At 40.1% G+C, this 27392-nt stretch overlaps 1 protein-coding gene across 1 annotated transcript in view; it reads right to left on the bottom strand.

Moving 5' to 3' along the window:
- The window catches only part of LOC101468472 (teashirt homolog 1), a 148451-nt gene that overhangs the window by 58411 nt on the left and 62648 nt on the right, over positions 1-27392 (bottom strand). The window contains exon 2 of the mRNA XM_012918561.3: positions 19213-19449. The gene's annotated coding sequence lies outside the window, so the exon portion shown is untranslated. The remainder of the gene's footprint in view (positions 1-19212; positions 19450-27392) is intronic.

Raw genomic sequence — 27392 nt, 5'->3', positions numbered from 1 at the left:
TGAGCAGCTAAAGAAAACATCAAATTTATTTGAACTCTCAGACATTTGACTAAAGAAGAGGATGTGTGAAATCAACTGAGACTGAGAAATAAACATTTTGAGACCGATCTTTGTATTGGAAATCTGACAACCAAAGTCAGCAGGCCAGAGAGACGAGCCCAAGGACACCTGAAAGTGAATAAAAAGAAAGATATGTGTGTTAATGTGTATGTGTTTTCATGTGAGCCAGAAAATTCTGATAGGAAGATGTTGATTTAAATAACTGACTCTCTAAGGATCTGACATAAAACTGCAAAAAGAAGAAAGCAATGGGGAAAAAAGTGAAAAAGATGGGGGGGGGGGGGCAGCCTTCACCAAGTGAGTTTATCAGCTTGGCACCTGCTACTGGAACATTCTTGATGAACCAAAGGTTGTCTTCATTAAGCACATTAATATTCATGACGCATGGTAATTTTGACACAGAAAAGGTCTTGGTAACCTTTTCGCGTGTGAAGAAATTTTTTTACTTCTCAAGGAAATTACAGTCCGGCAATGACTTAATTAACGCTCGCTTTCTTGGCCACGGTTTGAGGGCCTGTCAGTTTGGTGCAGCGCTGGCTGTCAGGCATGCCGAGGGCTCGGGGAGAGAAGGATTGAAGGAGAGGAAAAGACAGGGAAGGAGAAGAGAGAGGAGAAAAAGAGCAGACAGAATAAGTCAACATGCACTCATCTTGCCCACAGAACATGGTAATAGGTTTGCTTGTTGCCTTCAGATTTACTTTTTCCCCTCTCTTTATCTTGCCTATCCTGACTTTTGGACTTGCTGATATACGACAACCAGGACTTGACCAAAATAGATGAGACAAAAAAAGAAACACATACAAACGTGTGAACTATTTGAAACTGAGATTAAACAATCCGAAAACAGTAGTGCTGCCATTTGTAAATGAGATTAATCTATCACTCTTGATTTTTCCTTTAATTAAAACCAGCCGTGCAAGACTCGTGCGCCTCTTTGCTGTTATGACTGACACGACAATCAAACTATAGAACTGCCTAATGGCTGACAATTTTACAGCCATATTAATGCTCATTTTCTCTTTTTCTTTCCCACCCACCAATCCACCAACGCAGCGACACACACACACCTTACAAAGTACACAAACTACTTTCCAATATAGTGAATCATTGCATGTCCTGCTCTAACATCGGGGCAGTAAAAAATGTGAACATAAGGTAGCATTTCCTTTATCATGTCCCATAAAAATAGCAATTTGCCCAAGCCCTTGTAGCACAATATGGAAGGCGGTGTGTTTGGCTGATAATGTTGAGATGACAGATCGTTCCATACAGGGAGGTTTCTCTGCTGTCTGCCTGCCCTGTGCAATAAATCGCATGGCGGGACCAAAAGAGGGAGAGCGAGGGAGAGCGCATTTGGAAATGAAAGAAGAGCGCGGGAGGGGTGTGGAGGGTGGCGACAATGAGAGGCGATGAGCTGGGTCAGGGATGTTGTGGAGGGTAAACAGCAACAGTACAGAGACATTCTTTAAAAATTAAATGTTTGTGGGATTTTCCTCCTCCTTCCCCGTTATCTATCGCCAGCAACGTCATCGTCTGACCTTCCCGGCGCTGACTAACTAAAGACACTGATGTTCATTACTGGTTCATTGACCAGCAATTGAGATTGGAATGAAAAAATAAATAATTAAATCACACAAGCAAGCTTTACATGCATATTTTATAAGATCCACAGTCAAACACAGTAACAGCTTATCACATGCGTTGTTTAGATGACAATGAATCATCTCAACGATGAATTTATTGTCACTCTGCACATACTTCATGCATCACTTAATATATTAATCTATTTCAAATAAATGCCCAGGGCTCCTGTGTGCATTTGTGGATGTGACAGTTTGTTGAATATGTAAATGCTGTTGAGTCAGATCCTGGGACTGATAAAGTAGCTCTGTCAATGTGTGTGTGAGTTACACTTTTTTTTTTTTTTGCTCAAGATATGTGGATGTGTGTGTCTCTTCTGCTGTACTTTGTTGCTTTGATCATGCTCACTCAGCTCATTGCTCACAGCAGACGTTGCCTTAAGGTGTGTGTGCTTGTGTAAACAACTGTGTCCTAACTACGTCCTCTCCCCCCTTCCAAGTTCAGTTTATTTGTGGCAGCGCTAAAAAGTACATCTCCCTACCTAACCTGCTGCGGTCTCTACAAGACTGACACAGTGTTCATGTATATCATTTGATTTGTGCACATAGATTCAAAAGAATACAAACGTATTAAAAAAATGTATTCTGATGGATGTCATTTTTGCAGACTCTAATCAGTCAAACTGCCCAGTCAACAGACCTTAATTAAAATAAATGAATTTAATTCATGTTGTTATAGCTTCTTTTTCTGCTGCTTCAGTTTCCACTCAAACCGGATCAATCGAGGCCCAGGTTGACAATGACATGTTAGTCATTGTCAACCTGGGCCCCTATTGGTCTGGTATGGAAATCTCTTTGTTGATAATATTATATTTGGCAAAGAACACAGGATTCCCTTCCTGACGCAACCATTCATTCGGATCTTGGCTATGGCTGGTATGGGAAACAAGCAGTTAGCAGTAGCGGGTCCATTCCACTGCAGGGCAACCTGAACGTGGCAAATAAAGCTGATGACTGACTGATGACTTTATAGTCAGTTTACTTATTTATAGATATTAAATATATTTTAGCCAATTTTTGTTGTCTATGTTAAGTCTTCAGAAAACACTAAAGGTGCAGGATGGACAGCTAAGCAATGAGTTGAAACCGAGTACATTTCTGTCAGTGAGTCACGGGGGAACCACATATTCTGGTGGCAATACTGTCATTTGTTGCCTTCAAATTGCCAGTTGATAAATTGTTATTATCCAAATTATAGCTCTTTAGACATGACCATTAAGAATTGCATACAAAAAACAAACAAACAAAGCGATCCTTTATCTCATTGATATGAACTGTGTAAATCTTGTGGCATTAATATTTTTCCGCCAGGGAACAGCGATCTCATTTTCACTGCTCAGCACTAGCGTGAGCTGTTTGCATCACTTTTAATGGTTTAAGATTGGACTCAATGCTTTAACCTAGCAGCAACCTCTGGGGCAAAAAGTTAAGCCAGCAAAAATGCTCCATGCTAGAGTTTCAACTTGAAACTCACATTAAAAGCAAACCACTTCACACATATTCACATTTTGAATTTAACAGCAACAAAATGTTTCTTTGTCTCTCTAGGGATAAGTCCACACCCCTCCCTCTCAGAACTGGTATATGTGTAGATGTATTATGACTCATATATTTGGGTAATGTTCAGGCCTGATATGCTGAACCAAGGAGTTGTAGCTGATAGCTGTCTGCTAGGCCCCGCCTCCTGAAATTCAAGCAACTAAAATGAATCTCTCGACTGTGCTTGCTGGTTCCTTTTGGAGTCTTTTAATTGAATTATCTGACAAATAATGTGATTTGTTGTGTGGTACAGACAACCCAAGAAGTTTGTGCTTCAGTTTTTGTGAAAGAAATTCAAGTATTATTAGTCTGATAGCACAGGTAGTTACTAAGTAGCGGACTTAGCAACGATCTGTGGTTGTTTGCTATATGACAGGCGTGGGGTGAATGGTCAACATTTTAAACCACTAGACCATTTAGAATCACTAAAAACATTCATTTATTTTCCTTTTTGGAAACTAGCAACCTGTGTGTAGTAACATCCTCAAAGTTGACATGATGTAAAGTGCTCTAAGAAAAATTAGCCATCCATTGCTAGCTTATGTTGGTGTGCCGGATTTTGCAAAAAATTACTTGCAGGTAATTGAGGTAAAGCATCAGCCTCAACCGTGCACTCGAACATACAACATCAACTGCTACGGCTGTTCCTAAACAGAATGGTCTGCAGACATTTGCTGTTTGTGGGACGGATACAGTACATTAGTTTAAGGGTTACTAGCCTATGAAGACAAATAACACAGAACAACAAGTGCAGTATCTGCCTTTGTGCCTTTTTCAAATGTGATACTCAACCTTTCATCTGTCCTGCATGCTGTCTTCCTCCTTCTTCATCCCTCCTTCCCTCTCTCTCCGCCTTGTATCTGTCTGCCATTAGGCAGATAGTTGCCGGTCTCATCTGTATCATGTCTCCGACCGTCCCCATAGGAGTACCACACAGTTGCTTGCTTAAGGATTCAGGAGCCACAGCCCCGTCCCACTCACCGATCCCATGGATCAAACTGACACTTGGTCAGCATCAGCACATTATGAACTATGGCCACCTGCCACCGCAGACACATTGTTCCCTCTGTAGTAATGTGAAGAATATAGAGGGGACTGGTGAACTCGGCCTGCTGACAGCTTATTCTCTCTCTTATCTCCTCTGCGGTGTGTGTCTGTGAAAAGTGGACGGTAGGACTGCATTGAAATGTGAGGGTGTGGATCATCCTGTAGGCATGAGTTACCTTTCTTGCATACTGACATTTAGCCAGAATTCAAATGGGGCGTAAGTGAGTTTTACTTGCGCTGCCTTTCAAAAAAACAAAGCAGATGATCTCTTAACATCATAGCTGGTCATTTTTAACAAAATCCAGGGTATTTAGATCTCTTCTGCAGAAACTAGGGCTTAAATTTGCACGGTTGACCCAGGTCAACAAAACACATAAAGCAAAGAAACTGAAGGTACAGATTTCTACTTCAGGTTCTTTGGATTTTGATCATAATGATGTTACACTGACACAGATCCAATGCTTTTCTTGTATTTATTATCTTTTTTTTTTTTTTTTTTTTTTTTTTTTTTAAAAAAAAGGCACACATAGTCGCCCAGCAAAACAAACGTATTCCTGCTTCTGCTGAAAATTAAAAAGGTTTCAGTGTACCAAACTCTCCATGGCTCCCTGTTAGGTATGTCTCACCCTTCTTCAGACTCCAGATCCCATTGACACCCTTCATGTATGACCAGGTGGCACCCATCCACTGAATAATGAAAAAGGTGATTAAAGTGACTGATGTCTGGCCATCCATTCTCCCAAGTCTCCTCTTTAATGCAGCCATTACGCCCTTGTGTCCAAACTTAGCTCATCAAATGGCCTCATTTATGGTGAACTGACAGTGTGCAGTATATTGAACCAAGACTGAGGAGCACTTGACATCATCTACACATGGTTTTACTTTACACTTTAGAATTAATCTGACAGTGACACTGCGAACATGCAGTCAGATGCTGGAGAATTACAAGGATCATATATTTTTGTGTAACACCTGAACTTAGACTTAATTTTTTAAATCACAGATACTGCATATACTCTCCTAGCATGTTGTTATCTGTTCCTGGTATTCATATTTGGCATCTTCTGACTTTTCCACTTCTTGCCATGAAGGTGTTAAAAATAACTAGATTTAGCATTTAATTTATTATGCCTATAACCTGTGCTAATGATAACAATAAGCACAGAAAACAGTTTCCATGGTTTATGTGCCAAGTGTACTGTTTAGTTCCCACTGAGGGTGATTTGAGGTTTTTTGCTCCTGATCTGCTCTGGTTTTCTCGTGCAGCACTCTCACTACTCTCTGCACGATTCTTGGGATGAATCCTGTTTTGAGTGATGGATCATCAGGTTGTGATCAGATGAAACCTTCACATATTGCCTGTTTGATGTTCAGACTCCCTCATTAGAGGGGAACAAACTGCTGCAGTGCCTGATCAAAATGTGCCTGTTTGGAATGGGCCAAATGAAGCTTGCAGCTGTGTGAAAGTCGCTAAAATAGACCAAATAAAATGATGGCCCAAACGCAGCCGGGTCTAGACTTAAAATGCCATCAGACCTGTGTAAATTTTGTCTTGAGTTATGGCCACAAACAGCTGCTTTACGAAGTCTTTAACCCCTATATTCTAATCACTTCATTTCTGAGTGCAAGTAAACAAAAAAGTCCAGTACTAAATAGTACTGTGCAAAAATCTAGTCACCCCAGATTTCTTTATATTGTGCTTCCAAGGAGTTGGAAGCCTGGCTGGGTGAGTGGTGTGGACACCTGATTTTATGAACATGATAACTGGAGAACTCTTGATGTGAAGCTCTATGAAAAGGGCTGTACATAAGTGGTCTGCAGGAGCGCATTCGCTGTCAAAATAAAAGACGCGCACCAGATAAGAAGTTGCAACGCGTGTTTGCATACATAAGATTTTCAGGAGGACAGACATTTGTTTAGAACTCTTAAAGATGTCGAAGAAGCAAGCTCCTTTAAGCAGTTACTTAGGTGTTCCTCCACCTCCAAAGAATTGTCAGAGGAGTCCAAACCGCAAAAGAAGCGCGTATTCTCGGAAAAGTGGTTGCAGGAGGTGAGCTGGCTTCAAACAAATGATGAACGCACAGAGATGTGGTGCAGAATATGCCATGAAAATCCCACTCTAGCGGACAACAACAGTGCCTTTTATATGTATGCAAACGCGCGTTGCAACTTCTTATCTGGTGCGCGTCTTTTATTTTGACAGCGAATGCGCACCTGCGGACCACTTATGTGCACCCCTGTCTATAAACATCTTGTGACTTTAATAACTTAAGAAGGAAGTAGGGATTTTCAAATGTATCCCCTAGGTACATCTAGATGCTGAGGTGTAGCAATGGCAGCAATCGGTCCAGAGAAAGGAGTCCAGAGAACGCTTGAGCAAAAGTTCTCCAAGCTTTCTGAAGGTCTTAAAAAATGTTTTTCTTTGGATTTTTTTAGTCCTATTCTTATACCTGACCATTTACAAAGAATTTATTCATTTTTGTTATACCACAGACATTATTCAAGCAAAAAAAAAAAAAAAAACAGAACTCATCGGATGAACCAGTGTTGTGTCTACAGATAAAAGACAATTCAGCAGATAACCAATTTTAAATGACATCTTTAGCTACTTTATTTCCTGCTTGTAGATGCACTTGTCTGTTTAAGGCTTTGTCACATGTTAATAGTGAACATCTCAATTATCCATTTACACATTGCTTTCTCTATTAAGTATTCTGTACTAGTTCGAATATTTAATTTCATTCATTAATTTAGTTTTCTTCCTGCAGAGTCACTCAAGCCATGAGACGACCAGCAGTGTGATTGTAAGATTATATTATGTAATTTAATTATTTATCTAAAACTTTAACTGCTCTCAGTTTACTGCAGCTTTCTGTGTCAACAAGAGCTGAATATCATTGTTTTGGAGTGGATGGGTTTATGGGATAGATTTCAGATGTTACTTCAAAGCGGGGTTCCTTATGTTCTTTTGCAGGAATCTATTGTTTGTGTCCTCCTTGATTGCTTAGAGCTTCCTCTGTTTTCTCAACTTTTAGTATTTGCTTGCATCCCCTTTGTGTAGACTTGTGCACACCTGCCCTCACTTTCTCTTTTATCTCTCTTAAAAAAAAAAAAGTATTCTGTTGTGAAGTAAGGCACCTTTTTCTTCTTTTGGTGTGGATATTTCTTTTAACCGCATTGCCCAAGATTTGACTAAACTTGACGTCAGAGATCCCAGAAACATCCAGCTGGGTTTCTGGGATGGGATGTACATGCACGTCACCATTGCTGCTCAAAGGCTAGACAGCAGACTGCAGTTTGGGCCCAGTGTCTTCTGTCACCTCTTCTTTTTTTAATTCCATTAAGTTTTCTTTTTCATTTTTTTCACTATTCTGTGTTGTGAAGTAAGGCATTGGTGTGGATTTCTTTTTACCTTATACCCAAAGTTATAACAACAATCGAGCAGCTTGGGAAGGGGGACGTTGCCAGATCTGTTGGTGTCGTGGTGTGGCACAGGCTTTGGCTCTTGCCAAATTAATTTATCAAACTTATATGCACAAATGGCCTACATGCATTAATCATGACCATTATCAACATTACATTTAATGGTGACGTCCTCTGCATTTAATTATACCATGTTGTGTGCGTTTCCACTGTTTCCTTTAAGAATATCAGATTGCAGCATTAAATCTAGCTACAGTTTAACTTAACACGTGCTTAAATAAAGTGTGTCCTTGGAGTTGGTAGCTTAATAAACAAAAAAAGGAAGAAATTGTTTGTTCACAGGTCAATGTATAGTACTTCACACAGACGTCTAACATTTGGGCATTTACTGATTCATTACAGCAGCAGGATACAGTTAAAGTTTAGACTCAGACTACGTGCACACTAGTGCGTTTTTATTTGAAAATGCATCGCTTTCTCTCCGTTTTGGCCTCCCACCCACACTGAGACGGAGTTTTCGCTGAAGGAAAACGCAGCGTTTTGGAAACGCTCTCGAAAGCGCCTACATTTCAAAACGGTGCTTTCGCGTCGCAGTGTGGACAGCGAAAACGGAGACTTTCTAAAACGATGATACGTGTTAGTCATATGATGCAGTCATGTGACCAATTAAAATAAGATAGCAGAGGGCATGATACAGCAGTTGTTTTGTTTGCTTTGAATTTTGACAGCCATATTAAAGATTAATATCAGTACATGCTCCAGACAGCTTTCCTTCAAATTCTTTAACTCTCACTCGCTTTTGCAACTTTGTACTTTTGTGTTACTCGCAACAACAACTCCACCTCATTGTTAGTCCATTTATAAAACTCGGTCCTTTTCCTCAACATTTTGCCGCAACGTTTCAAAGAGCCGGAAAGTAAATAAGCGGCAAACAGAAATGAGGCAGATCAAATCTTCTTGCGTTTCACACATTCACAGGACTGGAACGTAAGCGTTTCGGCTGTTTCAATGTGGACGCGCAACTCTGTGAAAACGACTGAAAACGTTAGTGTGGACAATTTTGCAAAGAGGAGTGGGCCAAATATCACAAAAGCTTGATTGCACCTCTTATTGCCAAAGGTGGCACAACCAGTTTGGTTTAAGGACAATTACTTTTTCACACAGGGCCAGGCAGGTTTGGATAGACTGACTGAATGAAAAACTGAATTTTGTACATGCTCGGGTTATCTTTGTCTAATTATAATATTAGTGTGAAGATCTGAAACACGTGAATGTGACAAATATCCAAAAGATATAAAATCAGTAAGACAGCTATTACTTTAGTCTTGTGCATGTAATTTCTCACACATCGTGCCTACTTACGTTTCTCAGTGCTATACTGTATGAATGCATTTTAACTTCCCATTTGCTCTTGTTGGAAACATAACTCACAAATATGTTTTTTACTTAAAAGATTTTTTACTAAACAGCAGCCAGTAGTGTCTTTTTAGGAATTATTTTTAGTGGCTAACGTTGCACTTTAGTAAATATTTTTATAGCAACAGAACGGTGTATAAGGAATTAGCTTAAAATATGCTCTAGAACCAATGTGCTTTGTAATCTGTGTGGCTCATTTGTTCATTTTTAACAGTTCTCGGTCAGTATAAATACACTACACAGGCTTTGGTCTTTTCATGGGATTTTATGTCAACAAGAAAAATGCTCGCTACCACACAGTAGTATTACTGTCATCTGGCATGTCAGTCCTGTCTGTCAAAAGTAGTGCCTAAGTGGAAGGGGGACCCAAACGTGTCACTAACACTCGGGCATTACAGACAGCTAAATGTGCTAATGGCCTAGCTAATGCAGTGGTATTCACCAGTGGGTTGACCACGTACACACTTCATGCATATACACAAGGAGACCATATGCATGAAGTGATCCCTCACTCACTCTCACCCCTTCTGTCATTCAGTCACAGCGCAGGTACACGGATATTCACTCAGACATTAACACTCAAAAAGGAAAACGGTCAAAAGCACCCACATAGGGCATGTCCTCTCAGCAATTCTGTCACTCACAAAAAGCAGTATAAGGTGGGACATTAAGAGGTGAGTGAGTCTGCAGCATTTTGTCAAATAGTTATTCGGGCTTCTTCTTTAGTCGTCTTTTATGTTCTGAAAGATTTAAAGGAGAGAGAGAGAGGAGCTGCCCACTTACAGTATGTGAAGCTGGAGCTGTGTACCTGCTGTTTACACGCTTACTCAGATCTCACTTTGATTTGGAAACTGATTTTCAGAAAACCTGAAAGAAAAAATCAAAAGACTAATGAGGAAACAAATGATTGGGACTGTAGTTACTGAAGTATTGTTTACAATGAACTTTTCTAAATGTGTGACAGATCATTTTAGCGGCGTGTTAAAGATTAAGGTTTAAGTTTACATACAGCTTTTTTCCCCTCCCAACAAAAATAATTCAGGAACCAGAGTGATCCTAAAGCAGATGGTCTGAAATCTGTCTTTTAGTCCTGCTGCCACTGTAATGTTAGTGAACTTCAACTAGTTCAGTGGAGGAATTAATATACACAAAATCTCCCAGACTCTTCTGTGTAACTCTTTGGACACAGAAGAGTAAGGTCAAATCGTACCCTGTTGTTATGGCAGTGCAACAGCACAACTGACTGAACAGGTTTCCTGGTTTGGCTATTACATTGGAGATAACTGGTTTTTGGTGGACAGAGGTGGGGCACGTGTTATATAGCCACTATCTTTGGTGTTGCAGAATTCAAATGATGAATCTTTCCCTTACAATGTCTCTGACCCTTATCTGTTCTCTGCTTCCCCATAGGAAGCTCGTTACTGAGAGACTCGGTATTCCCTGTCATGCTTGTTAGCCCTACATTACGAGTGAAAGGAGCAGGGACAGGAAGCCTCTGCTATAACTGATACATATACCCGTGAATAAACACACACTCAAAATCACATTCAAAGCTAAGATTTATAACTTGCCCAAAATTAGGGGAAGCCTGCCACACATGCAGACGACTCAGTCGTAAGTTCTGCCATTTAACAGTTACCTGTCGCTGCTGCTGCTCTAAATACAGCTCGCTCTCGGTCAGCTTGCCTGGTTAAGTGAAGATGAAGAGAACTTCCCTGCCAGGTACTGCAGATCAAGACTTGACATCTATGTATTTGTAACAAGGTTCTACCTACATCATCTCTCTGTGGGACACTGTACACTCTCGTAGAAAGACGGTAACACTGATGCAAGGTTTTGAAAGCAGCAATTAGCACTCTTGGTGGTCCGCACTGTTTTTCTTTTTTCCCTTCTTACCTTACCCATTCTCTTCTTTAACTTCCCCTGGGAATTGCTGTTAAGGGATACAATTAATTTTTTGACACAAATATGAAAGTGTTAATTCACCTGTGATAATTAGAGCTATTCTTACCGCATGTTGATGAATGTAAAAATGCAGTGTTTATTTATTAATTAATTTCCGCCCCGCCGTCAGAATGAGAGCTCTCATAATTGTGTGATCTTGACTTAAGAAGGAAGTCTCAAAGGAAATAGATTATAGACCTGCCCAGCAGTAATGAAACATTGTCAAAAAAATGCTCAGAAAAGTTACAGCATCTTCACTTTGATGTTCCTTTTTTAATATCTGTCTGAAGAGCGTTTGATGGTAAGGCTTGTCTTGACGTATCGTGGCTCTCATGAATTCTGTGGAGCACAGCGGTGAGGTGTATGACTAACAGCTATAACATCTTTAGTTTTCTCCTCGAGAACATGTTACGGTATCAGTATGTTACCATTACCTCGTTAGGCGAGGTAGTCGTAAAATTACACATGCTTTCACGGTGTGCAAAGTGCATAAGACTTGCAAAAGAATGCTAATTACATTAATCAAATTAATCACATCACAAAGTATTTCTACTTTTATTCTCAAATCAAGGTCCAGGCAGCCTGTGGTGCAGTGACTCTTAAGGGTCAACAGAACAGAAATGAATCCTAAAACTGCATTAAGTGCAAATACACTCCGCTGATATTCTGTTAGACACACCTTGCTAGTCAGACACCATTTAACCTTCAGAACTGCTTTAATGTTATGTGGCACAGATTCAACAGGGTGCTGAAAACAATGTCATGATGGCATAACGCAGTTGCTGCAGATTTGCTGGAAGCAATCATCAGAAGATGGGTACACTGTGGTCATAAGAGGATGGACACAGTCAGCAACTATGCTCAGGTAGACTTTAGCATTGCTTCCTGTTACGCGAGTAAATTTATGGAATAACAACAGTAATGTTTTGAAGTTAAATGGAACTTTCATCATGTTCAAATGTTAATTAAGAAGTTTATTGATATTTCACTTATTTGAAATTAAAGTAATTATGAAATACTATGTTCTGTTGTATTGTCAATTTGTGGTTGGCGAAAAATATATTATTAGTATGAGAGGTAGGGGTGTATAAGCTGCCTACACCCTTTCTGCCTGAAATAAATCAACTGAATGTCGCAGTAGAAATCTTGACGCATCACACCAGGTAAGATTTGTCTGTTGTCCAACTTTGGTGAGTTGTAGCCTCAGTTTCCTGTTCATAGCTGACAGCTGAGTGGCACCCAGTGTGGTCCTCTGCTGCTGTAGGCCTTCTGGTTAGACGTGTTGGGCATTCAGAGATGCTCTTCTGCATATTTTCGTTGTAATAAGTGGTTTTTTTGACTTACTGTTGTCTTCCTATAAGCTTGAAGCAGTCTGGGTATTCTCCTCTTACCCTCCGACATTAACGAGGCATTTTTACTCACAGAACTGCAGGTCACTCACATTTTCTCTTTTCTCACTACTCTCTGATGGTTGTAGAGAAGCGGTCTCCAACCTTTTTTGCGCCACGGACCAGTTTATGCCCGACAATATTTTCACGGACCGGCCTTTAATGTGTCGTGGATAAATACAACAAAATAAAACTAGTACCGGTACTGAAAAAAAGAAGATTTATTCATAACACACGTGAAAAGACCCAGGAAAACTGAGTTAACGATCAAAACGATAACAAAATAACACTGAAAACCGATAAAACCCCTGAAAACCATACATTTCACACCTGAGCCTCAATTCTCGCGGCCCGGTACCAAACGACTCACGGACCGGTACTGGTCCGAGGCCCGGGGTTGGCTTTGTAGCTGGTTAACTGGTGAGAAGGACAAAACATTCAGTCCACATCAGTGAGCGACACTGAGCCTTAACCTGCTGAATCAGTGTTGGGATTATGAGGTGGCTCCTGGAAATGTTTCTCCCTCACAAGGTTTGGTGTTCTGTTGCTATGTTTAGATTATTTTATTGAAAAAAAAAATCATCATAAGTTGTCACTTGTGGTCACTCATGACCCGAATCTTCAACGGCAACGTGGCAAAAGTGTTTTATTTTGGTTTTCTCTCTTCATCAAATCAGTTTACTGTGGCAGCAATTTCCTTTGGTATTGCTTCTGGATTTTATTACTGATCCTCCTTCAAAACGTCATTTTTTCTACACAGTTGATAGCTGTTAAGTTGATGCATCAAGTGTTCAACCAAAATAGCTCATCCTACAGCATCAGATGATTAAGTCAGCATCACTAATTAAGATTTTGTAAGCAAAACAGCACAAAATCACTCACTTTACAGTTTGATTCACATGAGCTTCAAGTTGAAAGTAGTTTGCAAACGCAGAAAAGATTTTGACTGAAGGAAAATCACAGATGTAGCTTAAAACCTTAATGATGGCTGAAATTCCACGTCGCCTTCTCAGTTTCAGGGTCACGAGATTTCCATTCGGCTGCGACTTTTGGGGACACGTCGACAGATGAGCTGTTTTAGTAGCATCCCTGCTTTTTCTGCTAAGAGAAATGGCAGTGAATGTAATGCCTGCATGACCTCACAAACTGAGCTAATCAATGTGTTGACCTAGCCCAGCTATGAGCAGGAACATCACAGTCTGGCTACTACCAGACCATAAGATTGCAGATCCAAGGGGTTAATCTATGCTTTGAGGGAGGAGTGGAAATCCATATAATTACTGGATTGTATGCTATAGCTAAAGCATGTCACACTGTGCTACTTTATTTATCCAAGTAAAAAAAAAAAGAAATCTCACCGAGATTAAAAGTCTCTCCTTCAAGAGAGACCTGACTAACTGGATAAAGGATACTTTATCTGGCTGGCTGCTGGATAAAGAAAATGAATCTCCTCAACATATCAGCCCACATCGCTGTATCCCACTTGATATACGGTCATATTCACACGAAAAGAACACGCCATTTTTTTTTCTTGATCACATAATTTGGGCCTACAATTTGGGCCTACAAAAGGCTGGGAGAAAAACATACGCGGTAACTTATCACCCTCAACAAAGGGTGATCTTAAGCATTTTTGGCTCAGTCAGTCAAGACAATCACTGTCCAGCCGGGCCCGTCCCGCTCCATCTTGCCTGGCAGACACATAAAGGCAGCCATCTTAAATCACGTCTCACGGCGCACATCTAATGACTACTGAGCCCCTGCATATTTCAACATTAATTCATTAGAGGCGGGGATTGGGGGGGAGGGAGGGAGGAGGGGGTGGAATCAGCAGCAGCAGGGAGAATCCTCGGCGCACTCTGATTAAGGCCGTTATGTTTTATAGAAGCCATTTTTCAATGCCTCCTCTGACAGCACTTGAGGTTATTAAATTGTGGGCTTCAACGAAGGAGCGAGAGAGGGAAGGAGTAAGTGGGAAGGAGAAGGAGGAGAGCGAGAGAGATCATGGGAGGAAGAAAAGGGGGAAAGACAGATGGAGGCTGGAGAGAGAGAGAAAGAACGATTAACAATAGCACGGAGACAGGTTGCCAGGTCTCCTTTGGCTGCTGATAAAGTGAACTTCTCGTGATTTGTTTGTGTGTTACCTGTGGTTTCTGGGGTTATCTATATCTCATAGCGACTAGATTACCGAGTGTGTGTTGTACTGTACATAGAACGTGGCTATTTTCTCTCTGTCAGATGTGATACAGGGATTGGATGAAGATAAGCTACATATGGAGGAAGCTGTTATGTCCACTGAATGACCTTGAAACAGTTCTCAGTGGAGTCTATGATAGGTTTACATACTTTAGTGTTTTTTGCTTGGAGTCAATAATGTAGATGTACATACACTCACCTTATCAGTTATATTTAGCAGGTGCTGGGTTGGACTCTGCCTTCAGAAGTGCTTTGATTCTTCGTGGCATAGATTCGACAAGGTACCTGAAATATTCCTCAGAGATTTTGGTCCATGTTGACATGATAGCATCACCCAGTTGATACAGATTCCTTGGATGAAAATCCATGATATGAATCCCCCGTTTCACCACATCGCAAAGGTGCGCCATCGGATTGAGATCTGGTAACCGTGGAGACCATTTGAGTGCAGGGAACTCATTGACATGTTCATGGAACCAGTTTGAGATAATTTGTGCCAATGATGTGTTATCCAGCCATCAGATGATCGGTATAAAAAAGCATGGTCATGGTCAGCAACAATATTCAACTAGGCCATGGCATTTAAACAATGCTTGGTTGTTTCAAAGAAGCCCAAAGAGTGCCATGAAAACACCCCCACATGTCACAAAAGCAGCAGCTCCATGCTTGCTCGTTCTTTACACCAAGTTCTAACGCTACCATCTGAAAGTCACAGCGGAAACAGACTCATTGAACCAGGCGATATTTTTCAAATCTTCTGTTGTCCAATTTCGGTGAACCCGTGCAAATTGTTTCCAATTCTTGGCAGATGTGAGTCTGCTGCTGAAGCCCATATGGATCGAAGTGCTGTACATTCATAGACGCTTTTCTGGATACTGTGGTAACAGGTAGTTATTTGAGATACTGTTGTCTTCCTATCAGCTGAAAGCAGCCAGACCATTCTCCTCTGACCTCAAACAAAGAATTTCCACCCAGACCATTCTCAATCATGCCGTGCTCAAAGTAGAGTACTTATTTCCTTATTCTAAGCAGGTTGCCTTGACCGTGTTTACATACCTAAATGCATTGAGGTGCTGCCATGTGATTGGCTAAGTAGATATCTGTGTTAACAAACAGCTGAAGGACAGTGATATACATGACAGTGGGTACACCATTTCTGGAGAAGAACAATCTAAGGAGCTAGTCATTTGTTTTACACGTCACATTTTAACTAACAGAATTTGTTCCGCCGCCAAAAGTTTAAGATAATCAAGGAAGGCTGTAGGTGAAAATACTGCTGTGGGAAAACTGACAAACAAATGGTGCTTTTATTTAATTACCCCAAAAAACACCGTAGCAAAACAAAGAAACAATGGAGCAATAGAATATTATCTCTGTTAGATTTCTACATTCAAGCTAGCAAAGACTTTTTTTGTGCGACCTCTTCTTCCCACACGCCCTCCCCTTGCTCAAATTAATAGGCAGTTGCAGTTCCTCATCAGCCAGTATCTCCTTCAGTTTTTCCAAATAGCTGCTCAGTGCCAGGGTTGTCAAGAAATTGAGTCATCACATCCTGGCAGCTGCTGCTTTCCTCTCGCACACTCGCTTATACAAAGGACATGTATGAATGTATTACATAAGCACTGATATAAAACAAGATGTACAGGGACATAAAGTACGCCATTTTTATAGTATGATAAACAAATAGTCCTTTCTGGATGTTAGCAGTTTATTTTTAGTGATAATGGAACAGTGTTGTAGAAACACAGACCCAGAGACAAAGCACGTCATTAGACACAAAGTCTAATGAAGACATAGGCATCTGCTCAGAAGAGCCCACAAAGTTCCCCCTGAAAATTAAACGAGTAGCTTATGACTTACTCTATCATTTATGCCCTTCAAACGTTGAAAGTTAAGGTAAATTTGATGTGAATTCTCGATTAAAATGTCTCTAAATCCTCTTCAAACTACCTCCACACATCAATGCAATGGCATTTATTTGTGCTCTGCTCACTCTTAACTTACCAGACAATAATAATCCTTTTTCTCCCTTTTTCTTGTAAAAAAAAAAAAAATGTATTGGACAGTTGAGAAAGATTATTGTTCATATATTAAAAGAAAAATCCCCCAATTCAATTCACTCAGTCTTTGTGCACATAGTGTTCGGTGAGTACAGAAGCAGAAACAGCAAGTGTGCTTGTTTAAATCTTTATTGTCCCTGTGCGCATTATTGTACAACTCTGGGACTGTGCAGTAAAAAGACAGTCTTATCTGCGGTACTCTATGCAGTCACTCTCATAAGTAGAGGCGTATAAACGCTTACAATGACACACATACGCACAGCGGCACCATGTTACAGTACTATGTCCTTATCCCTGCTTTATCCCTGTCATCTGTGACAGTTAAACAATGTATCTGCTTGGGGCCCACCAGCAAGGATATAAATGGTTTCATTCCCAAAACACAGGGCTGTGAATTGTAAAGGGAGCAAATGGTCCAATATGATCTCGAAATGAAAGTGCACTCACTCAGAAGCGTTTCATTACACCGCTAAAATCGAACTCAACAACTCCATCACTTCTAATTCTTAAAAAATAGTATCACTGTAAAATAAATGGGCTAGTGTTCCATTACTATAGCATTTAATCTGAAATCTTATTATGAAATCTGGCTAGAAAGCAGGGTGACACTTAAAGTTGGTCTTTTTTTGATTTCGATCCCTGTAAATGAGGACAGTGTAGTAAGAGAGATGGATATGAGTTTAGTGAGAAGGCTGAAGAGGATGAGGACAGTCAGGAAGGTAGGAAGTGTTATATGGTGCAATTAGAGGGAAGACGATTAAAGACGCGGCGTGAAGAAGCGGACAGAGATTATATTCAGATTTCTGCCTTCTCATAAAATAGATGCATTGCGAGCCGATTTTATAAAATTAAAAAAACAGTGAAAATAAACACAGACAGAGCTGTATACTGTACATCAGCGTCCAGTAAAGCGCAAAAGATTAAAAACTCATCAAAAACAGTGGGCTGGAAAGTGAGGAGGCTGAGGGAAGAATGAATGAGACCACCTAATGAGATTGAATGTTTGTACAGCTGGGAGGCAGAGAGGATAGCGAGAGTAGAAGAGAGGGGGGGAAATAAAAGGCAATACAGAGTGTCAGGGAAAGAAAAAGGCTCTTACAGGCTAAATGACGCCTGATTCCCTGGATATTTGGGCTCCCTCTGGGGAACATATAGTTGTTGCCTGGCACTGACAATTTGAGAGGCTTCAGAAGGAAACAAAAAAAGACACTGAATAAGGTAGATGAACATACAGGCTTTTCTCAGTGGTGCAGACTGAGTGACAGCCCTAAAAACCATCATTTAAACACAATCCCATAAAATCACCATTTTCAGTTTGCAGGCTGCTGATGCAGAAAGCAAACTGTTGCAGTCCTGAAATATATTAAATTCGCAAATATTCACATGGAAAAAAAAAAAGTTTCTCAACACAGAGAAATATCGGTCCAACTCAAAAACCAACGCCGGGCACCCAAAAGCAGCAGAACAGGCAAAAATTGTTGGACAGGACCAATTTGAACACATGTAAGCTTTTAATAAACGACAATGCCAGATTTTCAACGGAGATAGCCAAAATTTATAAAGAACAGAATTTCAAATCTATCTTCAGTTTGGTGTTTGCCAGAAAGCCTGGTTGGAAATCTGCCTGTCACAATCCTGCTGGAATTGTCATCTGAAGTAAGAAAACAAATAAAAAAACCAATATGTACTACCTACTGTGCAGATTTTACTTTAGATTTCAGCAAATAAAAAGATGGAACGTGAAACTGGAGCTCTTTTTTTCTTCTTCTTCTTTTTTTTTTTTTTTTCACAAAAGCCACAAACATCTAACATCTTCAAGTGATGTATTTCCAAGACACATTGGTGGCGATGAGGATCAAAAGAAAGAGTCGAACCGAGTGACATACACGTGCGGCATAATAAAAATTCATTGAATCTACTCCACAGGCCGAAATGGATGGTGGCAGCGAGGCCATATTGCATCTGTGCAGATGGGGTCAGGGGTCATGTAAAGTTGTTTGAGAAGGCACTGCGCTTTCATGCATCATGTAGCAGATAAAGATTTTGGGGGCTGAGAGCTGGAGGGTGGGGCCGGCTCACTGCAAACAACAGCAAACACTCTGCTTCCCTGAATTCACTACCAGCCTGTGTTTATGCTCAGGTTTCCAAACAGTAATTTGAGAGTTTGATAGATTTCATTTTTTAAAATAGGAATTTTTGTTATTTTATCACAATTGTGAGAATCTCATATGCAGCATTAATCCGCCTGCTTGTGAAAAGAGCTTTAGCAAACAAGGCAGAACCCCAAATCTTCAGCATTAGGATTGCAGTCAAATCATGTTCTATAATTTAATCAGCCTTTTTTAAAATGATATGATATAATATTATATTTTATTTTAGCCATGGTAGCACTATAGCTCTATTTAAATTCAGTGTTTGCCTTGCAGTCACTTGGCTATCCTGGACCAAACTGAAATATCTATTTAAAGTGCTTCATATGAAAGTAGTGTATGGACTTACTTTCCCAGGTAAGTACCCAGGACCAAGACTTGTTGAGGTCCTGGGTATCATTCACCTGTCTCTCCTCTCATGGATGGACTCCAGCTTCACTGTTTACTTCAGCTCTGTAGTCTCTGTGAGCTCAGCAGTGGTACACAACCCAGCTGTCCGTGTGCAGGTTCTGGTTGTAGGTGATGCAAGGGGATCCTCCAGCTGTAGCCTGAGATGGGGAAGCTGAGTTCTATCCACGGGAAGAACCTGAGATAAGATGGAGAAACGAGTTAGCCACTGGTTTTAGCTAGTGGATCAGTCGTTCTTCACAAGTACAAAAAAAAATAACAACTGTATTTCTATTTGATGGTTTCCCTGGGCATTCACGGTGCCCAAGGAATGAACCCCATTCGGTACATTTATGTTCCCCAAATGACTTCAGTAATTACAGTGAAAGCATTAATCACATTTTCACTTTGGTTTTTTGTACATATTGTCAAAATTAAGTACTTTCCCTCCAGTCTCTTAAGCCTTGACAGTAACAAAGATATATACAGTAAAATAAATACTATAACTGCTGAATAAAAAGCATATTGCTGTTCCAGACAAACCTCCACTGATGCTTTGATGCAAGGTTTCTGAAAGGCTTGAATATAGAAATACAAAAAATGGTAGCAGTTTATATGTTGACCAATTAAAGGACACAAATAATGTTTAATTAAAATATAACTTACATATACCAGTAATATATCAATATATATTTATATTTTGACTGAAGCTGTTCAGGGTAACTGTGAAAGAAAAACTATGCCACTGCTTTTTACTATTTTGAGAATGAAGCCTACTGCATTTACGCAGGAAAGGAGTGAGACAGAGAACCACTGGCATCTCAAGCTGCAAAGCCATTCGTTTGACTTCCTCACTTTTTTATTCAAATGGCCCTGACCTATTTGTTGTTTGATGCCAGCCCTTATTTCATATGATCAACCAACAAGCCGAGAGCGATTGTTCCAGCACAAATGGCATGGACTTGACATGGGCCCAAAAGCGTTCATATACCTCTCTGGCCTGAGGCCACAGTTTGTCATAACACAGGGAATTATGTATTATGCCTGCGCCTGGTGATGACATCACAATAGCAGGATGAAATATAAGCTCTGATATGGCCAGCTGATTGTGGAGAGCTGCGAGGGCTTTCATTAAAAACAGCATATCGCTCATAAAAAGATTAGAGCTGGACAGCTGTTTCCTGATAGTATGAGACTTCTGTAGTGGCTTCATCATAAGCAGGCACACCTGAAAAATATAAAATGCTCCAACGCTGTACGCACTATGTTGTTCTGCTGTGCAAACAAACAACAGCATAGACTAAGTAAGACGGAACATTTTTGAAATATCAATTATACTTTTAAGAAACATTTACCAGCACTGTCATGCTTGAAAATTACAGTATTAAATACAGAGTTCTGTCATTTAATAAGGATGTAAAATATAATCAGTGGCGAATGCAAACTACATTTATGTAAGTACTGAATGCCAAATTTATGTTCTATATGCATTTAGTCTTATATATCTAGGGGCCAATATTAAACCTTTTATTGTTTAATATTGTTTTGACAAGACTTAGAATACAAAAAAGACTATCATATGCATTTCACTGAATATAAATATGATAATTATGTCATGTTATGAAAAAATTAAAGTTTCTCATTCCATAATGGCTAAACATTATAGTTCATATCTATATGAAATACTGAAAAGGGCTTAAGTTGACACATATTAGTTAAACTTTGGTATCATCGCTCTAATTTAAATGTATCCACTTGGTCAATTATATCATAATTAAGCTGGCCGTGTGATGGACAGTGGTCTGTCTACAGTGTGCCCGCCTCTCACACTGTGACAGCTGGTCATCGACACATCCACCCAGCACCCAGAGGTGGGTAAGTGGTTGGCTCTTATATACTTAGAATGTTTCCTTAAAGCGACTCAAAACACACATAAATAAAAATATTGATGCTGCCCTATGTTGCAAGGTTGCCCACCACTGCTTTTAATAGACAGAGTGTTTAGCAATAACCCATTTTTATGTTTTGTGTTCTGAGTGCCAGCTAATATTAATGAATATTGATCACTATAGATCTCTGAAGCATTATTTGAGGATTAATCATCCTGTTATCAAAGTCAGACAGGCTGTTTATGCATGAATAGATCAGTGGTACCAAATTTGATAGTGAAACTTATTATAAGGGATTTTTGGGGGGCTAGAATTCCTGAGCTAAGATAAAGGTCAAATTTGACCCAGAATATTTCCCACTATTATTTATATTTAGCCAGAAGCTAAATATGAAAAGAAAAGAGAAGAAAAGAGACAGACGAATGTTTGTCCCATACTTGCTTTTAACGTGGTTCTCTTTTTGCCACTGCTTAATTCTGTACAACCTCCACGGTGAGCTGTACATAATAGAACAAATATGTTATGTGGCAATGCAGCAGACAAACAAGAGGAAAACAGCGAACGCTGATTGTTTAAGAATAAGGGAGGTGTACAGGTGCCATTTCTAATTTGGTGGGAGAAGTCGTAGGAGGACGGCCTTGAGGAGCACAAAGCAGCTGGAATCAGCCTCATAAACTCACACTACATCAAAGGCTTTTCTGCTTGCTTCATCAAAGGTGTCTTCGTTGCTTGGCTCTCACTGTCTGCGAGCACACTGAGTGTGTCACTCTTGGTATGAGTTTCAGGAAATCTTGGCATGAAAGAAAAATTTACTCTTGCATCTTAGAAAAATGATATTCCTCTAACACAACAATGTTTACATAAGGAAATGAAAAATGAAAGAAGGCAGTCACATACTCATCCACGCTCCTGTGTTTTATTTTTCTTATGGATAAAGAAGAAATATCTCTGACTTTGTCAGGGGGAATGCAGTGGAATATGACATTTAAACATGAACGTGAGCAGTCAGTTCAGTCTCTGACAAGTGTGTTAGACATGAATGTAAATCACCTTCACATACGTTTTCCTTGTGCATGCAATAACAGGGTAACAAAAAGTACGCAGTGCGATAACAGCATCGCAGACACCACCTCAGATGAGCGCCGGTGGAGGTAAAGTACATTCTTTTACATTCTGGAGACAAAAATAAATCAGCTGGTTTCATCACAATGATCAAAACACTGTCCAGTTTAAAGTATGTCACAGTCAGCCAGCATTTTGAGTGGCTAAAGCACAACAGACATCTCAACCAAATATATTATATGCAAGCTTTGTTTCACCATTTTCACACTCTGGATAATGTCAGAACAATCAGCCATTGTCTGAAATTAGCCTTTGTAACATACTGCAAACCATAGGGAGTAGTCTGGTTCAGTCATACTGCTGAAAATAATCAGTTTTGTGTAGATATGGGCAGAGCATGCAAGAGGCAGGACATCTATTTCAGTTAATTCTAACCAACATGCTAGAATTGATCAACTTGTAAATATGCTGTACTGTATGTACGATTTTTCAGAGTGAGCTCTATCTCGTGATAATTTCTTATCCCAAGTGTGTACACAACAAAACTACTGCACAATGAAGGTGTTAATAGATGCATAAACTTCCTGTTTTTAGGTAAACATTGACTATTAACACTTCAATCAGCGTTTGTAACCTTTTTGTCCTAGCAGGTTTGGGCATCAAACAACCACAATTACAAAGATAAACTGAGAAAATGCGTCGGAAGAGAAGAATAAATTGCCTGTGCAGATAGTAGGAGACTGACCAAAACTGAGAACAATGATAAGGCATACAAAGTCAGAAGCCAGAGATGTGGCCATTACAGGTGTGCTCATCAGTGAGGGTAGCACATGTCGAATAGAGAAAAGAAAGTTCCCTCTGGAAGACAATGGCTTTGGACAGGCACACAATAGCTTCATTAGAGGGTTCACATTATCAGGTCATGGGAGATAAAGGGGAAATATCAGAGCAGACACATTCGAATGATGCCCGCCGCCAAAGCCTGCCAACTTGGCGCGTGTGAGCCTCAGCTGTGACGAAGGCTGATTTTTTTGTTTGTAATTTGATGCTCCTGAAGTTGGCAGTGATGGGGAAATGGTCAAATGAGTAGAGTGTGAAGGGGGAAAAAGGGGAGCGGATTAATGGTTACTCTATGGCGTTGTTACATTCCATCGTAATACCATCCTCCTTCATTGTCCTTTTATCAACTTCCTCTCACAGCCCTGATGGAAGGTTACAGGTTGTAAACAGCATAGCTGAAAACAGACCAGTTTGCGAAGGGGACAAAAGTTGCATTAACAAAACCAATTCCCCAGAACAAACAACCTTTTTTTATGTAATTTAGGGGAAATTTTATCTCTCTGATGAGTCCAAGTGCCATTTTTTACCCATAAGCGACAAAAAAAGACAAACAGCGAAGGATTACCAGCTGTCAGTGCCTTCGAAAATAATTAGACCAGGTGGAAACCTGCAAACATCACCATTAGCAGCCAACGTGAACCTTTTCTGTATTTGCACTAACCGCTAGCTATCGATCCCACAGATCAATCACTGCTGCTGGTGACCAGGCTCTTTGTCAGACTTGTTCACCAGTATCAAGGGAGCCGAGCTGTCATACAACGCTTACAATCAATTAACAAAATAAGCCTCTTGACCCCCAGGAAGCGCTCCGCGAGCAGTGTGAAGGAAAGCAATCTGACCCCTGCGGAGGAGGTGAGAGAGGAAACATCTCCAAAGATTGTCGCTTTTATTTTGTAGAAACCTGCGAGGGAGTAAAAAGAGTGGAAACGTGAAAGAGTGTGAAAAGATTTCCTGGCTCGGCTGCAAAAGAGTAGGTACGCAAAGCATGTCACCTCAAAATATATCGCCGTTATCTCTTACAGATCACTTCTCAAGGGAAAGATTTTACTACCTCGTAAACAATTTGCAGCAACTATACTTTGTCTTCTATTAGTATGATATGTTAAGTGCAACCTATGGGCATCATGACCAATGATGGACAACTCTCAGCCAGTTTTTGTGCATTAGTAGCTCAGCAATGCTACCACTTTAGCCCTTTCAGCACTTACTAATCAAAGGACAAAAAGACACTTTAGTAGTGAAATTCTTAAGATTGCTTTGGACTGATTTGTATGTCTAACCAGGAACATTAAATCAAGCAAGGCTAGCGTATTAATGTTACTGCTACATTGCACTGTAAATTTAGTTTGCCAGGTTCTGAAGGTGACACCGTTAAGCAGATAAAACACCCCAACTGTGAATTCAGGCCAGTGGAGATACATCAGTGAAGTGTCCCCTAAACTCTGCCCAAGAATATCCCTAATTCCCCAGCTCACCTGCATTTCCACATTCTGACTTTTTCTCTTACGGGTTTTCGCTTCTTCTATATACTATATATGTCTGCATACAGTATCCTTCAGAGCACGCACACACACTCACAGGTGCCTTTCCCTTGAGCAGGAAACAGCCTACAAGGTTGCAGCCCCTCCATGGATGTGCCCATGTCATGGACAAAACGTATTCTAATTTCAGCCAAGTTCGCTGTCACCTGTGTGGTGGTAATAAATCTTGTCTGGTGACAAAAATAGATGCCCATTTTAAGTAGAAATTGACATTAAACAAAATCAGCAGATGAAGAAAGAATACCTTTTCTAAAAAGAATAGTGTGAGATGTTGAAAATTAGAATTAAGCAAATCAGGATCACAAGAAAAGGTGTGCCACAAGTCGTTAAGGAGGCAACAGTGCCTTTTAGGTTTGATGATTTTAACAGTGCCAGAGGTGGTTGGAGGTGGCAGGAATTTGCACAAAGCCTCTGCGCCAATGCCCTTAGAAAATCAGGCTCAATAAAAATAAACCGAGGCACGAGCGGTCTCCTGTGAAGTAACGGTCCTGAGATTGTCGGCAAAGTTTGACACATTACTTTCCAAACCGGTAATCTCCGATCGAGCAGGTCACGCTGCAGCTCTAAATTAGCTTTCACCTCAAACTGAGATCACACCAAAAGTCTCAACTCTGCAACATTTCTTTGTTTGAAGCTTTGTTATCATTCATGTGTATCCTTATTGGAGGTCATGTGCAACGGATAGCAGCGTTTTAGTGTGATAACAATACATAAATGGAGTATGACAGTCCCATCTTCAAACTTTGCGAGACACACTCCATGCAAATGAGCCTTTAGTCATGTGTTATTTCAACTCTAAGTTTTCAAGACAAATCTAGTTCTTGTTTTACATCACGTTTGACTTGGATAAAAAAAATATGTTTAGCAGCTATTCCTAGTGTGTTTCATCATCAAAGACTCCTTGTTGGGCTTTCTTCTTACCTCTTACCATTTCTACTAGACTTGCAACTATTCATCATTCACTCATTATACTGTATTTTATTCTGTAACATCTGTAATTTTTGCTATCTGTGGTCTGAGCCCAATCCCAAATTTTTACAGCTGGTACAAATATAAAACTTAACAATTTGTCCGTTAAAAGGAAATCCTGGAAGGAAACCGCTCCTCCTGATTTATTTATTATTTATGATTATACCTCAGTGGTCCTAACCGTTGAGTTGCCAGATTGTATGACACATTTATATACATGTGGAGGAAATTCTGAACTTATTCAAGGCCAACATGTTATCTCAGTCCTTTGGCTTCTTTTAATTGATCTTCAACTGGCATGTTATGTTGTCTCGTTTATAGTTTCTGATAACGATCTGATAGTGAAGTTCTTATTTCAGGCTTTTCATGGAATTGATTTTTATACATTCGAAATGATGCCTTTACATTTTTACCTTATATGCAGACGAGTTTCCAGCAAACATGTTTGTCTCGTCCCGGTGTCGCTTTGAACTCCAAAGCCATCTTTTTGCCCTTTTACTAACAGCGAGACACAGGTCCTCTCGCGTTGACTGAGTTATTACACCGCGAGCTACTTAGGAGGCGTGTGTGAAACAGCTACAAGTCAGTCTTAAGTGAAACCCCTCGAATGGTTCAATCAGTCGAGTTTATCATTCAGACAGCCTAATGCAGCAAGCCTTTCGCCATTTACTGTATTTGTCATCTATGATATTCATCTGGTTATAAATGGAGCTGTCATGATAATGCTATGAAGGATCACGCTAACCCCCATTTACCAATCTCTTCGTCAAATCCCAAAGGGTGGAGCTTTGATTACTCCAGCAATTAGCGATGTCAGCCTCCTCTATGAATTAAGTATTCAGGTTTGTGTTTTCAAACCAATTAGCCTACTCTCTTGCTATGACTTGTTGATTAATTATAGATATTTAGTTAGGAAAGGAGACATTAATTATTAATCAAAATTGAATTATGTGGCATAATTAACCACAAAAACTTTTCTATTTTTTTCCCCCCCACCCATCTCCATATGCTTTTATTTATATAATCTCAGACTGTTTGTGACGCGTGACAAAACTGAAAAGGCTATGTGACCTTGGCTTATGTGAAAAGGCGCTGAAAGCATTAACAAGGTGCTAATAGCTTTTGTGGGAGTGTTTGCTGTACTGTCAGCAAGTTGGTGTAAGTGCTCAGCGTTAACGCTCACTTTCAAATCCAAAATCAATGGGCTCTTAGAAACCTGTTGTACTGATGCACTGGAAGACTCTATTCATCACCCGTTTATGGCTACATGCTATGAAGTGAGGTAATGGCATTTATGGGTATTTACAGGTGACATGTTGAGTCCTTAAATGTTATTTATTGTGTCTGTCACTCTGCTGCTATTGTAGCCCGTGTCCTTGCGCAGATGATATAACAAATATCTGCTCATATTGAAGTAAAGGTGTAATTTATTGCAAGGTCATCAGGGTCACTGCTGTGCTTTACTAGCAAACAACAGAATGTATCACAACCTTTTGTTGGAACAACAGGCCAGAGTTACTTCACCATGTAATTAGCACTGACTGACAGGCTATTAAATATGAAGTTTGTGACTGAAATGCTGTGAAATATTGATGTTGACCTGTTTGTTGCCGGGCAGATCTGCTGTTGTTGTCTTCATCACGCAATACCGGGAATGACCGACTCTGAACAAAGGGCTCCTTCGGTTGGTGAAACGTGACCTGCAAGTCTTTGTCAAATCTGATGCCGTATGGAAAGGTACGGCAACCAGCTGGTAAAACAAGTGTGAAACAAGGCTTCCACATTTCTTTTGCATCTGCGAAAAATGACTGCACTGGTAACTGCACTTTTAGCAGATTTCC

This window comes from Maylandia zebra, linkage group LG22, assembly GCF_041146795.1.
Source record: "Maylandia zebra isolate NMK-2024a linkage group LG22, Mzebra_GT3a, whole genome shotgun sequence".
NCBI lineage: Eukaryota > Metazoa > Chordata > Actinopteri > Cichliformes > Cichlidae > Maylandia > Maylandia zebra.
This window is presented reverse-complemented; position numbering and strand designations above follow the sequence as displayed.